This window comes from Dama dama, chromosome 32, assembly GCF_033118175.1.
Source record: "Dama dama isolate Ldn47 chromosome 32, ASM3311817v1, whole genome shotgun sequence".
Lineage (NCBI taxonomy): Eukaryota > Metazoa > Chordata > Mammalia > Artiodactyla > Cervidae > Dama > Dama dama.
The window spans coordinates 14,945,998-14,963,909 of record NC_083712.1 but is presented as its reverse complement, the minus strand read 5'-3'; the positions used below and the strand labels follow the sequence as shown (position 1 = coordinate 14,963,909).

The 17,912-nt window shown below is 34.5% G+C and overlaps 1 protein-coding gene across 1 annotated transcript in view; it reads right to left on the bottom strand.

Moving 5' to 3' along the window:
• Positions 1 to 17,912, bottom strand: part of NEIL3 (nei like DNA glycosylase 3) — a 476,510-nt gene that overhangs the window by 333,084 nt on the left and 125,514 nt on the right. The window contains exon 3 of the mRNA XM_061134902.1: positions 2,791 to 2,877. The gene's annotated coding sequence lies outside the window, so the exon portion shown is untranslated. The remainder of the gene's footprint in view (positions 1 to 2,790; positions 2,878 to 17,912) is intronic.

Below are 17,912 nucleotides of genomic sequence, written 5' to 3'. Positions count from 1 at the left end.
ATCGGAAAATATTTATATTATACTGTAAGTATTCTTTGACTAATACATATATATATATATATATATATATATATATATATTTAAACTGGGGGTGGGCAGGGTGGGATGAAGAAAATGAACTTATTCCCTTTCTTTTTTAGAAATGAGAATCACTTAAATGATGGAATGCATTTGGATGGGCATGCAAATTTACTGAGGGGAAGATATAATAGGAGTAATTTTAAATTTTTAAATACTGAACTGAAGGGTTCAGGTCAGTAGGCTCCAGATGCAGCTCCAAATGTAAGTTCTGACAAATTCATTTTATTATTTCCCTGAGTTTTAAGGTTAAAAGAATCTTTAAAAATTTTACAGTGTCAACATTGAATTTTCAAAAGTTTACTTTTATTATAATTAAAAATACTCATAAATCACTGCGATTTTATCCACTCCCTCTCTAATACAGTGTACATACACCATAGTCACCATGAAATAATTACAAACAGAAAAATAACCATAAACTCTAATACCTATGATAGTAGGATGCTTCTTTCCCTTATTTTGACAAAGAGGCACCTACATACTTAGAGATAATTTTACAAATGAAAATCAAAATGATCACTGAGAACATTTTAAGAGCTCAAAATGTGACATTAAATATTACTATCATTACTGATAATGAATTAATAATTGAAATAGCATTTATGCCACTTATAGTATTGAAGGAAAATGGAAGAGGCACTGAAGAAAATACTTTCTGTTCTTCTATCAGGTATTAAAATAAAGCCCTGCCAAATTCTGGCAAAGAGATGCCAGGACAGACTAGCTTGAACATAGCATGAAGTTCTTAGATCTACTTAACTATCATGTGCAAGCCTCAGTGATTTCACTTAGCTCCACAAAACCCATGCTAAAAGCCTCAGAAGGACGTTAGAAAGCAGATCTTCTAGACCCCTTTTAATGTTTTTTATAGTATTAACAAAATAACATTTAATTATTTTCATCACCATGAATCCTAAACAAAACATGAGCAAACAGAATCCCACAACACATAAAAAGGATCACACACCATGATGCAGTTAGATTCACTCCTGGGCCACAAGTATGGTTCAGTAAATACAGATCAATCAATGCAGTATGTCACATTGACAAAAAGAAAGACAAAAACCACGTGAATATCTCAACAGGTGTGGGAAAAGCATTTGATGAAATTCAACATCTATTCGTGATAACTCTCACCGAAGTGGGTGTAGAGGGAACATATCTCAACATATTAAAAGCCATTTATAACAAACTCACAGCCAACATAGTATTTTTTCCCATAACTTATAATACTAACTTCTGGGGGGTCACTAAACATGACATACATTTTGAATAATCCTTATTACTTTCTTAAATTTATTCTTTATGTTTTAATAGAGTCAACTGAGTTACTTTTAATCTTAGGGAATTCTCTTTGAGTTTTCCAAACAATTTCTTTCCTAAATCACAAAACATCATTAAGTTAATCTTACACTGTATTAAAACAGGCCTCTGGATGATGAATAAATATGAATGAATGGCTGATTACACATCACACATCTGACGCATCCTGCAGTAAGATGTCAGGCCCTTCCTGGGGAGATCAGGGAGTTTGCTGGAGGATGTCTACGGGGTAGGCCTGAGAAACCAGGGTCTATGTGAAAGCAAAACTCCAACTCCTCTTCAGTCAAGCTACCTCCTGAGGTCACAAGAGAGGAAGGGAGAGAAGATAGTAGGAGGAGAAGAGGAGAGAGGCATCCAGATGCCATTTGGACAAAATAACTTCTTTAGAATGCCCAGAGTGCTTGATCTACAATTATTTAAACCCTCTCATCTCTTCTAACAAACATTAATTTTAATAAAAATATCTTCCATTTTTGAGTATTTTTACTTTGTTCCCATGTACACATTACCGAGTGTTGCTTAAACAGCACATTGATGAGGTTGCTTAAGTTATAATTCTTAGCTTATGAATGAAGAAGAAAAAAGATTTAGTGGCCAGCCCTGATCACACCTGACATGTAGCAATAAAGCTGCCATAAGTTCTTGAACAAATCAGTGAATAAATAAACACTTGAATCTTTCACTTGCTACAGCATTAGAAGGTAGGAAAGTCTCCAGATTGCAAGTATGCTTTCTGATATACTTTATATTCTCATATTTTTCTTTTTTTTTTCAATGTTGACAGCAATAAAATTGCTAAGAGTAAAATTTGTAAAAAAAATTCTAAAATATGGGTTATTTTAGAATATTTTCTAAACTATGAGCTCATTTTCTAAAAATGAACTCAGAAGATAATGTTAATTCTGATTAGTCACATCAGCACTTTCCATTTAACCTTTTATGTCTTACCCCTTTCTGTCTCGTTTATAACCTGATTTTACTCAGCTTCCTTCTCAAATCTCATGGAAAGTCCTGAGTATTTCTTGGTCTCCCATGATGTTGTGCATTTGCCCTGGCAATTCTCAGGTGGACGACTGGAGTCCAGAGAGGTCGGCTGACTAGCCAGAAGCCTAAATTTCAAGCTACTGAAATTTAGGACTAGAGTCTGAGAATCTTTTGACCCTGGATTTCCTCTCCCGCAACAACCATTAAGATTAATTACTTCAAAAAAAGGTAAAACAACCACAAAACCTAGTATTACTACATTCTTCTCATGACCTGTATCACAGACCAAACAGATTTCAAGGGTCACAATTTAATAATCAAAAGGAAGAAAGGCACACAGCACTTTGCCTTGAAAAGGCAGAACTGAAATAGAGGCTTAGATGGGAAAACTAATTGACTTACCTTAGTATCTGCAGCCCTTCCCATCTTGTTCTTCATATTCCAGAGAGATTACTCTTCATTTTGTACTTTTTCCTAAAACATGGTATCCTTAAAAGAAAAAATGAAAAAGTATGTTATGATATGTTTCTTTTACTTTAAGTTACTCTAATTTAATTTGATGTAGTACATGTAATTAAGCATACAGGAAGCTTTTCTTTAATAAGCAATAGTTAAGTCCCTAATTTTTAAGAATATCTACAAAAGAGCCTCACACCAACCTTCTGGTACAGAGTAAAGGACCAAAGTGAAAGGGAAAGTGAAAGTCGCTCAGTTGTGTCCAACTCTTTGCAACCCCATGGACTGTACAATCCATGGAATTCTCCAGGCCAGAATACTGGAGCAGGTAGCCTTTCCCTTCTCCAGGGGATTGTCCCAACCGAGGGATTGAACCCAGGTCTCCGGCATTGTAGGCAGATTCTTTACCAGCTGAGCCACAGGGAAGCCCAAGAATACTGGAGTGGGTAGCCTATCCCTTCTCCAGGGGATCCTCACTACCCAGGAATTGAACTGAGGTCTCCTGCATTGCAGGTGGATTCTTTACCAACTGAGCTACCAGGGAAGCCCCAAATAAAGGACCAAACCAGCTATCCAATACTTAGACAATCGAATACTTGACTGAAAAGACGTGCATGTATAAGAAAGAGAAAGGATAACTTCAAACTACTTGGAGCACACATGTCACAAGGTTACAGGGGACGTTCACCCACTTACACATCGTTAATTAACAAGTGGCCTAGACAAACATTCCACATGTGTTCAGTTATGACCCACTGATATAATTCCAGGAAGCCTGATATTTTTAATTTAGCCTAGAATGGGCATTTTACAATGACAGTGGTACATATATTTTACATAAATATCAAATTTTGTTTACACATGTTTGTTGTTGTTGTTTAGTCTCTAAGTCATGTCTGACTCTTTTAGGACCCCATGGACTGTACCCACCAGGCTCCTCTGTCCATGGGATTTCCCAGGCAAGATTACTGGAATGGATTGCCATTTCTCCTCCACAGAAGGGACAGAACCCACATTTCCTGAACTGGCAGGTGGATTTTTCACCACTGAGCCAACAGGGAAGCCCTTACACATATATAGACAAAATTTGTATTTTACTAACAATTAATTTAAGAATACAAACAAAAACTTTTGAAACCTTTAATTTATAAAGTAGAATGACTGGAATTCTCACTTTCATTTCTTTCAAGAAGGACACAGTTTATGGTAAATGTGAGGTATTTTCAATGAGCCTGAATCCTGCACCACATCAGTGCAAACTCTTTTTCAGTCATAAAGCATGTGAATCAGGCATATTAGTATTTTTGCCATTGTTTTTTCTTGCAGTTGAGGGAAAGGAAGGATAAGATAAGGATTTTCATCAAATACATTAGTTTGAAGGAAAATATAAAGAGAATCTAAATATTTTAGGTATTCAAAAATTTTCCAGCTTGGCATACAATTTGTTTTAATTTTCTCTCACTTCTCTCCTTTTCACCCCTTTCTATGTATATTATCTTGCACAAATTGAAAACAATTGTATTGAAAGAATTCCAAGTTCCAAAAAAATTTGTGACTGACTTTAGTTAAGAATATATTGTAGATTCCTGACTTGGTCATATTCCAGGAAGCCTGTAGAAAATGACAGTTTAAAGAAATTTAAATACATTGTTACCACTTTTTCCATTACATCTTGAACAGCATAGAGATCTCTATCCCAGTTATCTTAAACGCTTCTTACCTTTTTCACCCATATCAAAATATCTACTCTCATTTCCCTTTCCACAGATAGAAAAACAGGAAATAAAAATCAGAAGTTCTTAACATTATACATATATTTTTTTCAAACAAAGCTTAGAACTATGGTGATGAAGCAGTCAAATAATAAAACTAGTAACTCCAGTTTTAAAATAAATATTATACACAGAGCATAAATTTATTACATCTAAGCGGACTGGTCATAGCAAACATCCACCTCCAACAACAAAAGAGAAGACTCTACACATGGACATTACCAGATGGTCAACACCGAAATCAGACTGATTATATTCTTTGCAGCCAAAGATGGAGAAGCTCTATACAGTCAGCAAAAACAAGACCGGGAGCTGACTGTGGCTCAGATCATGAACTCCTTATTGCCAAATTCAGACTGAAATTGATGAAAGTAGGGAAAACCACTAGACCATTCAGGTATGACCTAAATCAAATCCATTACGATTATACAGTGGAAGGGAGAAATAGATTTAAGGGACTGGATCTGATAGACAGAGTGCCTGAAGAACTATGGACGGAGGTTGGTGACATTGTACAGGAGACAGGGATCAGACCATCCCCATGGAAAAGAAATGCAAAAAGGCAAAATGGTTGTCTGAGGGGGCTTACAAATAGCTGTGAAAAGAAGAGACGTGAAAAGCAAAGGAGAAAAGGAAAGATATTCCTATTTGAATGCAGAGTTCCAAAGAATAGCAAGAAGAGATAAGAAAGCCTTCCTCAACGATCAGTGCAAAGAAATAGAAGGAAAAAAAAGAATGGCAAAGGCTAGAGATCTCTTCAACAAAATTAGAGATACCAAGGGAACATTTCATGCAAAGATGGGCACAATAAAGGACAGAAATGGTATGGACCTAACAGAAGCAGAAGAAAAGAAGAGGTGGCAAGAATACACAGAAGAACTGTACAAAAAAGATCTTCACGACCCAGATAATCACAATGGTGTGATTACTCACCTAGAGCCAGACATCCTGGAATGTGAAGTCAGGTGGGCCTTAGAAAGCATCACTACAAACAAAGCTAGTGGAGGTGATGGAATTCCAGTAGAGCTATTTCAAATCCTGAAAGATGATTCTGTGAAAGTGCTGCAATCAATATGCCAGAAAATTTGGAAAACTCAGCAGTGGCCACAGGACTGGAAAAGGTCAGTTTTCATTCCAATCCCGAAGAAAGGCAATCCCAAAGAAGGCTCAAACTACCACACAATTGCACTTATCTCACACGCTAGTAAAGTAATGTTCAAAATTCTCCAAGCCAGGCTTCAGCAATACGTGAACAGTGAACTTCCACATGTTCAAGCTAGTTTTCGGAAAGGCAGAGGAACCAGAGATCAAATTGCCAACATCCGCTGGACTATTGAAAAAACAAGAGCGTTCCAGAAAACCATCTATTTCTGCTTTATTGACTATGCCAAAGCCTTTGACTGTGGATCACAATAAACTGTGGAAAATTCTGAAAGAGATGGGAATACCAGACCACCTGACCTGTCTCTTGAGAAACCTATATACAGGTCAGGAAGCAACAGTTAGAACTGGACATGGAACAACAGACTGGTTCCAAATAGAAAAAGGAGTACGTCAAGGCTGTATATTGTCACCCTGCTTATTTAACTTATATGCAGAGTACATCATGAGAAATGCTGAGCTGGAAGAAGTACAAGCTGGAATCAAGATTGCCGGGGGAAATATCAATAACCTCAGATATGCAGACGACACCACCCTTACGGCAGAAAGTGAAGAGGAACTAAAAAGCCTCTTGAAAGTGAAAGAGGAGAGTGAAAAAGTTGGCTTAAAGCTCAACATTCAGAAAACTAAATATCATGGCATCTGGTCCCATCACTTCATGGGAAATAGATGGGGAAACAGTGGAAGCAGTGTCAGACTTTATTTTTTGGGGCTCCAAAATCACTGCAGATGGTGATTGCAGCCATGAAATTTAAAGACACTTACTACTTGGAAGGAAAGCTATGACCAAACTGGATAGCATATTAAAAAGCAGAGACATTACTTTGCCAACAAAGGTCCATCTGGTCAAGGCTATGGTTTTTCCAGTGGTCATGTGTGGATAGGAGATCGGACTGTGAAGAAAGCTGAGCGCCAAAAAGCTGATGCTTTTGAACTGTGGTGTTGGAGAAGACTCTTGAGAGTCCCTTGGACTGCAAGGAGATCCAACCAATCCATCCTAAAGGAGATCAGTCCTGGGTGTTCATTGCAACGACTGATGCTAAAGCTGAAACTCCCAATACTTTGGCCACCTCATGTGAAGAGTTGACTCATTGGTAAAGACCCTGCTGCTGGGAGGGATTGTGGGCAGGAAGAGAAGGCGACAACAGAGGATGAGATGGCTGGATGGCATCACTGACTCGATGGACATGAGTTTGAGTAAACTCCGGGAGTTGGTGATGGGGGCGTGCTGTGATTCATGGGGTCACAAAGAGTCGGACACGACTGAGCGACTGAACTGAACTGAAGCAGACAATGTAATGTTTTTGATTAAATGTGATATTATACTTATAATAAAAACTTCTGTTTTCATTTTAAAGGATAAACTTTGGGATGTACACTTTTTATAGTAAAAATAATTAACATGTTCAAATTTTATTTTTAATATACTGTCAAATGTAAGCTTTATATTAATTTAAACTTTAAAAAGGTACAGTTTTTAAAAGCATGTTACAATCTTTTCATATACAGTCATGAAAATAACTTTCTTTGTATGGTCAAAAAGACTGATATTTAGTGTCTGTTTTTATTTCAGGTTGAAACTTTGATTACTTTCCTATAGGCTTCTCCATTTTTTTCTTCATTTTTTAAAAGGTATACACCTTGATAAAACTGCAACATTTTAATGGATGACCATTTAAAAAAATAAAGTATATGTTTGATAATTATATAAGTTTTAAAATATACTATCATGTCATTTACATTTTTAAAGCTTAAACTTTTAATCATGTCTAACATATTTATTTTTTTATTGTCCTTAAAAGTCCCCATGTCTCTCCTTTATACTTTAGCCTTTTAAGTCCAAGAAATTTCCCTGTATCCTCTCAGCCTGTGGTGGAATATGTGACTCAGCCTGAATTCAATAATTTTTTTGTGGTTGTTGAATAAGTGGAGTCCAAATGGTTTACTATGTACATAAACTACATTTTAGTTATTATTTCTATTCATTTCTTTCAGAACATATTTAATCATGTCTTCAATGTTGTTCATTTGTTAACTTATTCAACAAATATTTCTAAAATATTTGGATAAGGAATCGACTCTTCCTTAATGAAGTAACAACAGCTGTCCAATCTTCTGTGTCTATGTTCATCTTCCTAAATATGGCTAAGCCCTTGCATTCCTGAATTTTAAGCATATGTCAGATCCACTCACTGGGATCTGAGCTGTGGTCTTTCTTGAGCTTGTACTATCATCTTGTCATCATGCTCTGGTATGACAAAGTTCATAATGAAGTGGAAAGAAAATCTTATTAATTAAATAATACATAAATGTTGGCTTTCAGAGTGGCTTACTTTATGAGGCAGCAAATACCAGAAGCATCTGTCACAGAGCCTGGAGACATGAGTCTCACTTACTTTGATTTGTATGTGCAAGCTGTCTAAGGTCTGTTTTACTCATCTGCAAAAAGCGAGTATGTATAGCTAGGTAACACAAGATTGCTGTGTTTAATTCATTTGTGAATATTTGAAAGCACTGAAAAACTATAAAATGATATTCATATATGGACTGGTAGGCTATCGCCTGTGGGTCAGTTGCCTGCTATTGTAAATAAAATTTTATTGGATCACAGGCATACCTCTGTTGATTTATATTTTTTCTTCGGTAGACTTCAGCTATAACAGCAGAATTGAGTAGTTGCAATAAAGGCATTGGGTTTGCAAAGCTTAAAATATTTACTGTTTGGTCCTTTATGGAAAAATGTGGACCCCTCCTAATGATATTAACACTTACCACTAACAATAATAGCAACAAAAGTCAATTTATACAACTCTAATGAAAAATATTTAAAATATTTCAAGTGGTGATATACTGTTTATTTCTCTAGGAAACTGATACAGTTGATTTTGTTAACTGATCAATAATATCTAACAGTAAATTTTTATATCAATATGCCCAAGCTTAAATTTAACATTCACATAAATGTTAATCTCTATAATGATGAGTTTATTAAACTCTTAATATCACACTTATGCATTTAATATTTATACTATACCATATAATACTGATTATAAAAATTATAATGCTGACAGTAGTGCATAAACATAAATACATTTATGATATTTAAATTGTGGTACACTGAACAAATATCATTTACATTTACTTAATTAAAACACTATAGATTAACATTCCCTAGTTTTAAAATATCAAAAGTGAAAATCAATCAGACCACTTGATCTAAGGTAATTAGAAAACATATTCACTTTATTAAATCTTTGGATTAGAGGCAATTTGAAGCCATCAGTGACCAAGTAAGAAACCATATCGAAAACAATCTATTGGACATCAATAATACTATAAAGTCATCCTTTGTAAAATGAAGAGGCAGAAGACACTTTACTATATATAAAAGTTAGTCCTATAACTGACAAGTACAGAAATTTAATGAACTTATCTGAGTGGGAAGGGAGGCAGTGCAGTACAGCTTAGATGATGTACTTGGTCTTGATACTATTTGTTATTTGAAGAGATTTATTCTTTAAAGGTATTTCATTTGCTGATATGTCAGTTGTGATATATCACAGTTTGAATATGATATTTAAAGAAATTAAAATAATATTTTATTTCCTTTTGTGGCATATGACAAAAAGATAGACTTTTAAAGATTCTAACAGTAACTATAGCTTATAGTCATTAATTGAAGTAATAAAACTAACTCTACATGATGTTTAGAATAAAACATAACCTATAAAACAGATACCCAAATGACAGAGGACTTAAACATACAGGTTACCTAGTTTTAGAAGCTTATATGTAAATCATCTTGGTCTTTTGATACAACTCAAAAATGGTCCCTCCTTGGATCTGCACTCGGTGTAGAATGAACCTACTGTAATTCTAGTCTGTTTTCATGAAGCTGACATACATTGGTGACCTATCAGAAACAGTCTCCTCAGAAGGAAAAACCATCCATATTCTTTGATTAGAAATTGAATTATTTCTTAAGATGCCATGTGACTATACTATGGGGATATAACTTCTAAACTAGTGTCCTACAGACACAGCCTTAGCATCAAGCCAGGGTAAACAGGTATTACTTAGTAATGGAGTACCATCACTACACACAAAAACGACAAAACACGGATTATCTTTGAAGCATACAATATATATGAGACTACAAAATCTGTGCTGCAAATCTGTTGAACTCTAATCTTCCGCTTTCTCAGCTATGTGGTTGCTTCAAAATATTAAGTCTACAATTTTCTCTTTCATTTTCCTTTCAGACACTGACTAAGTGTGACAAATAGCTTTATGTCTCATCTCATTTCATTTCCATGATGTGATCTTCAAAACCACAAATGCACCAAAAGCAGAAATGACTTTATACCACTAATTCTGGTTGTTTTCATAGACCTAATCCTGGAGGCAGGAGCTGCTTAACAGGCAAGTCATGGCCTTAATTTTAGCCCACAGGAATATTTTTCTTAACCAGCATAGTATTTTAGAAATCGGGAAATCTTGTGAATTCTTCCTAATCTTTGACTTCACTTGAAAAAAAAAAAAAATCTTTCAATATGAGTCCACAGCTCCACACGGTAACAAGCAGTTGGATGTGATTCATGTCTGCCACAGCCTCGACCAATTCTACTGCTTCAGATCTGGGGCTTTTCATTGATTCAAACTGCCTGCAAAGTATCTACTTTTTCTAACTTTCTGAGTTTTTCAGTGATTTGGCCCCTACCACAATTAGAACATAGCAATTAACCTTTCCCTGCATATTTGACTGGCATTTCCTATTCACTTTCTTACCAATTTTGAGTCAACTAACTAGATTCATACAGCATATGGTATCGAAGAGTACAGGACTATAAAGGAGGAGAATGAAATCTCACTTGATGAATAATAGAAACTGGAAAAGCTAGAGTTTAAGTTAGGATGTGCCCTCTGGTCACTTGTCCCTGAAGCCGGACACTTACAGTATGCCTCTGGATCAGTCCACGTACAACCTGACCTATGTAGATAATGTTTTGGACAAAACTGATTCAGACTTTTCTGGAATCTTAAATTATAAGTACTAAATCCCTCTGAATTTCTTCAATGTCCAGAGTTTAAGTTGATATATCATATTATAAATTATAATAATCATTTCAAATTCTATAACACCTTTCAATGGACACTAAATTATTATCTTAAGCTTTTTAAATGCATATAATGCTAAAACTGGCATTCATCTGAAGATGGTAAAACTTCTTATAATAAATATATACAATATGTGAAAATAACATATGCCTGCCTTTCTTACCTCTACTATCCTTAATCTCCTATTCATCTTTTATATTTCTTATATTATTTGAGATGATAAAAGGAAAGAGCACTGTAAGACATTTGTCTAAATTTTACATTTGTCTAAATTAAACCAAAGAACTGTAACAAGCTTGATTTCACTCTCCTTAGCATACAGTTTCTTTTATCACATGGCATGATAATTAAATGCATTAAAACATGCTCTTTGGTCAAGGTTTTTTAATTTATTACTATAGTTTTCTTAGTTGAGCATAAATGAGCTTTATTTCATTTTTAAATTTCATTTCTGACACATGATCCATCATTCAATCACGTTGCGACCAGATGTAAATCATTTCAATAATGTGTAGATGCAAATCTTAAAGAAAAATTAAAATTATTAAAGAATTATTAAGAAATGTAAATGTATCATAAAAATCCAAACCAGACACAATTATGTGTAAGTTGCTTTTCCCCAAACAAACACATAAACAAACACATACTCACATGCAAACTCCATTTTTCAAAGATAATATTTGTAATTTTTTATATTCTCACTACATATATAAAGTGTTTTTGTCACTCAATAAGATGTCTTATCCATCTCTCTCTCCATACTAAAATATGTAGATCTAGGTTATACTTTATGACTATGGAGCATTTAATTGCATGATAAACCTAAATTTATAAAACCACCTCTGGTAAAATCTGGGTTATTTGTTGCTTTCTTGTTTTCTTGACTATTACAAAATTTAAATGAATACATTTTTATATAAATCTTTTCACATCTATATTAGATAAAACAAGGATACATTTTTAGAAGTAAAATGGCTGGATCATACTGTCAGCAAATAAATAATTTAAAAATGACCTCTGAAAATACTACCTCAGGTACAACTTTTATCTCAGCACTAACAACAGAGAATGTTTATCTCTCCATACTTTAGGGGACACTGAGTATTATCAATTATTTAAAATTTTGGGACCTTATTTCATCAACCAATTTGTATCATTTGTATTTTTATCTATAAAATCCTTTTAGTTTTAGTATATTTTTCTTTCTCATATAGGACATACTAAAATAAGCAAATGTGAGCATCATTACTAAACACAACATCTTAAAAGGCAATAAATACTAACCAATAAAGAAAAATGCTACTGTCTAATTTAACCATTCTGACCAAACTATTGCCTATTTTATCTCATTTCATAACTCATTCCCCACCACTTTAGATGTGATAGTTTAAGTGTCCTTTGAAACACACCCGTTTACACTAGTATCTGAAGACCATTTTGAATAAACTCAAACAGTGTCAAGGACCTGGGACAGTGTGTCTCCTGTGACTTTGCAAAATAGATGGTTAGCTTCCATTTTTCAGTTGCTCTCTCACAATCCACCAGAAATGTTAGTCATTTATGTGTGTGGTTACTGGTGAAAGAAATGGAATTTCCTTTTTTGTTCATAGATAATTGATTCTCTCATTTTTTAGGAATTTTATCTATTGAATATTATACATTTTCTTATTTACACCAAATCTAAATGAACTAGAACTATATAGTGAATAATTTTCTATATTCTTTTTAAGGACTTTGCAGTAAAAACCTCTCTTAGATATAGAATCTTGGTAAATGAATTCTTTAGAATTACTTCAGAAGGGTTTCCATACCAAAAATGATGATATTAAAAATTTTTGATGACATAAAGAAAATAACTACAAAACAAAATCAAAAGCTGCTAAACATGGCATTTACCCTTAGGATCAAGATGTGCTAAGTAGCTTCAGACATTGTGGAAAAACTGTTTAAGCAGAAAGCACTATTCCACAGAACAATTTCTAAACATGGAAATAATTCGGTGATACAGGCGCCTGAGAAGAATCAGACAGAAAAACAGAACATGACTCTGTAATAAAGTCAGGGAATTGGTATAGGACTTCTGATCCTCATTTCCCTGAATATAGATTATGTGTCTTAAATTGATGTGCATTCTTTTACACACCATCCCAAATGTTTTTCATCATATTAATGAAGGTGTTCCTCAAAAATAATCTTTGTCTCTTGATTGTTAAGTTAGCATTTGCTCCTAAAATCTTTAAGTCACCTTTTAGTAAAAAACAAAAAATTGTTTACAAGTATATTAATTAAACTTTGCTTCTTTTTTCTAACTTCTGTGAGTTTTTCAAATCTATACTATTTAACAGGAAAAATGGGATACTTCTTGTGAATAATTGAAGGCCAACTTTTCATAAATTACAAGTTCTTTCAAAAATCACTTTATGACACATTGCAGAGAATTTCTGAAGCTACATCAGAAGTGCTAAGAAACATAAAAAAAAAAAAATACTGTGCAAGAAGACAAAGAAGGGCACTTATTGCCACTATATACATTTCCATAAAATAGAATAGTTTATCTACTACAGCACATACAAATTTCTTATTATGCAGAATAATTTCATAAAAACTTCTCTTCACCTCATTTTTCAACAAAAACATTTATTTTCAGAAGTAAATATTTTTCCAAATAAAAATGACTGAATAAAAATAGGGGTTCAACATATTCAACAATGGATAAATTCAGTTAAGTCACGAGTCGTATCCGACTCTAAACCCCATGAACTGCAGCACGCCAGGCTTCCCTGTCCATCACCAACTTCCGGAGCTTGCTCAAATTCATGTCCATCAAGTTAGTGATGCCATCCAACCATCTCATCCTCTGTTGGCCCCTTCTCCTCTTGCCTCCAATCTTTCCCAGCATCAGGGTCTTTTTAAATGAGTCAGTTCTTCGCATCAGGTGGCCAAAGTACTGGAGTTTCAGCTTCAACATCAGTCCTTCCAAGAATATTCAGGACTGATTTCCTTTAGGATGGACTGGTTGGATCTCCTTGCAGTCCAAGGGACTCTCAAGAGTCTTCTCCAACACCACAGTTCAAAAGCATCAATTCTTCAATGCTCAGCTTTCTTTACAGTACAACTCTCACATCTATACACGACTACTGGAGAAACCATAGCTCTGACTAGACAGACCTTTGTAGGCAAAGTAATGTCTCTGCTTTTTAATATGCTGTCTAGGTTGCTCAGAGCTTTTCTTTCAAAGAGAGAGTGTCTTTTAATTTAATGGCCGCATCATCTGCAGTGATTTTGGAGCCCAGGAAAATAAAGTCTCTCACTGTTTCCCCATCTATGTGCTATGCAGTGATGGGACCAGATGCCATGATCTTAGTTTTCTGAATGTTGAGTTTTAAGCTAAACTTTTCACTCTTCTCTTTTACTTTCAAGAGGCTCTTTAGTTCTTCGCTTTCTTCCAAAGGGTGGTGTTATCTGCATATCTGAGGTTATTGATATTTCTCCCAGCAATTTGATTCCAGCTTCATCCAGCCTGGCATTTCGCATGATGTACTCTGCACAGAAGTTAAATAAGCAAGCTGACAATATACAGCCTTGACGTACTCCTTTCCCGTTTGGAACCAGTCTGTTATCCCATGTACAATTCTAACTGTTGCTTCTTGACCTGCATAAAGATTTCTCAGGATAGACCTCAATTTTTCCCTATTTCAAATTAATATTATGCTATTCTTCCCCTGTTAAAAACTCCTGAGGAAATTCTCAACTAATGTTGGGTATATGTTCAAATTAAACTTTATGTAAATGCCAGAGCATATCCTTACAAATCAAACTCCAAATCATCAAGATACTGAATAATGGACACCCCAGGGCTTCTCTGGTAGCTCAGTTGGTAAAGAATCTGTCTGCAATGCAGGAGACCCCGGTTCAATTCCTAGGTTGGAAGACCCCCTGGAGAAGGGATAATCTACTCACTCCAGTATTCTTGGACTTGCCTTGTGGTTCAGCTGGTAAAGAATCTGCCTGCAGTGTGGGAGACCTGGGTTTGATCCCTGAGTTGGAAAGATTCCCTGGAGAAGGGAAAGGCTACCTGCTCCAGTATTCTGGCCTGGAGAATTCCATGGACTGTATGTATAGTCCATGGGGTCTCAAAGAGTCAGATGCAACTGAGGAACTTTCACTTTTGCAGTGCTTTCTGAGTCATCCAAAGAGGGTAACGGATGTTTTCTTGGAACAATACCTACCATGAAGTCACTCCCGTCCAACACTTGGCTTTGCTTCTCTCATTTATACCCTTACTCACTTTAGGTTGGTGTTTATGTTTCGTTTTAGCATTTGATTATTGGCAAACACTCAGGATTTCAGCTGGGGTTAAATCAATTTCAGTGATACAATCACAGAAAATTCAGCAGGGTGGGTAAAAGCCCAGGCTCAACTCAAACAGATCTAAATTTACATTCTAGGCATGTTACTTACTATACAATCTTTGGCACTATATATAGCTGATCTGAGTAAAGCTTCTTCGTGTAGACTATGTTACATGATAGAATGGTTTTAAATATTAAATGAGAAACACATGTGAATTGATTGGCTTAGTGCTGAGAATATGGTAAGTGCTCAATAAATATGGCTATTCTATTAGTCTTGTTGTTTTTATGAACTATCCTGAGTAGAAGACCTTAACTGTGGCTCCACGGAACCCCATTTCTCAGGGTAAGCCCCCTTGCTTGCACAGGACAGTTTCATTCTCTCCCCACTCCCTGAATGAGACAGTGAGGAGAGAAGAAATCAAGTCTTACAAACCTTTTGTGTGTCCCACAGATCCAGCACTATTTGGCACACATAATAGGCACTCATCTAATATGTATAAAGTGAGGATCATGATATTCCTTCCTTAATTGATTTTGAATGTGCTGTTGGAAGGAATGACAAAAATGATTCCCTTGGCACTTTATTTAGTTCCTTCAAAATGCATACCATTGCATAAATTGTATCCAGGGTGATCTTTCTACCATACAAATAAATGGCATGAGTTCGTACAAGAGGCCGCATTTTTCTTCAAGAATGTCTGTAGTTGGCTGTAAACTATAGAAGACTATGTCATGAGTGCTAATTCCTGGCTACAAGCACAAAAGAAAATCCAGAATGGTTCACACTGCTGCTTGGTAATCTTAAAAGTCATTATCTACACTTCAGAGTAGAGTAAAAAATGTTAAGCCAACCCAATACACTGACACTAGATAATTCATCTTCCAAGGGATTTGAAAAAAAAATTTTAGTCTCTGACTTAATATGGTCAATGACTAACAGTTTTTAAGACAGGATCAGAGAGTGACTGTCTTATATTGTCAGAGAGTTCAGATTGCCTTTGATTGACTTCTAAAAATAAATATTGAACCTTTTGGAAAAAGGAAAAGTTGGATCAATTCCTGACCTCATGTATCACAATAAATTCCAAGTGTATAAAATAATTACATGTAAAAAATACAACTTAAAATATACCAGGAGTAACAACATGTGTGAAAATCTCTGTAACTTGTGAATGGCCTATCATGATTCAAAAATCAACAAAGATTTATACTTTGATGCTATAAAAATGACAGTATTTAAAAATCTGAGCATGCCAAATACAACCATACATAAAACAAAAAGACAAACATAAAACTGGAAAAATTTTGCAATGTGTGTAACAGATGATGCCAATATGCCTAATACATAAAGATCCTGTGATAAGAAGAGAAAAAATAATCACTGTCTTTATAACAATGAACCAGAATATAACCAGTTCACAATAAAAATGCAAATGGTTCTAAGACATTAAAAATAATATATGCATGAATCTTTTGACTAAAATATTCTATTTTCGTAAAACTACTGTAACTATACATAGGGAGATAAGAGATTTATTTTTATAACTAGTTATTAAATGAATAATTTTAATAGCAGAAGATGATAACAATCCAACTACCCATCAGCAGGAGAGTGAATAAACTATGGACTATTTAAACCCAGAAGGAATAATCCTGTGGGATTATTATAAACAGGAAGCAATAGAGAAATAAATATATAGTAGTAAGCTACCATTTCTATAGGGGAAAACATGATTGGATGTGTGTCTGGATTTTTAATTAAACAAATAATGAAAGAATAGATAATAACTTTTTAAATGTTTAGCTAAAGCCAGAGGCAAGGACTAGAGAAGATATGACAAGGTGAGATACTAGATTTTTTTGACCATATCTTGTTTTATAGATTTGACTTTGTAATGATACAAAGTTTTCTACAAAGCCATATGGCAATTTAAACAAAAACTCTAAAATAATCTAAAATAAAATGAGACAAAGAAAACTAAATACATATTTAGTTAATGGCAGATGATAATAAATGATGTTAAAACACATGGTCTGACTGGACATTGCCCAAGGTACATAACCTAAAGACTTAAAAAAAAAAAGGGAAAAAATATTTAAACTACTTTAAGCAATTAATTTCTGCAAGTGGTGTTGTTATTGTTATGATAAGATTTTTGTACATACACTGTAGAATAAAAAAGATGTGTACTTCTGTGGTATGATAAGGATAAAATATCAAGTATTATTGAGAACTAGAATTCCCTGAGAAAAAAGAAAATGCAAAATAGGAGTTAAACAAAACTCTTATGGTCTTTGTTTTGATTGCAGATATCAATATACACTGTAGATGTATTTTATATTAAAATTATATTTCTAAGCTCCCAACACAGAAAAAAAAAAAAATCTCAAAACAATGATCCACTTAACAACAAGGAGCCCTGGTAGCACCAATATTTAATTTCAAGCTCTAAGATCTGTTTTTACTAAAAGCAACTAGAGATGCTTAAAATAAAACTGAATGATTCCAGGTCTTAGTCAAGAACTAGATAAGAAATCTTAGGACATCTTTCAGGACAGTTATGAAGAAAATTACAAAAATGTGAAAGGGTCATGCCAAAAGGCCTCAGCAATTATTTTGAAGAGGCTCCCCTGGCCCATTATGGGAAATTTAAGTATAAAA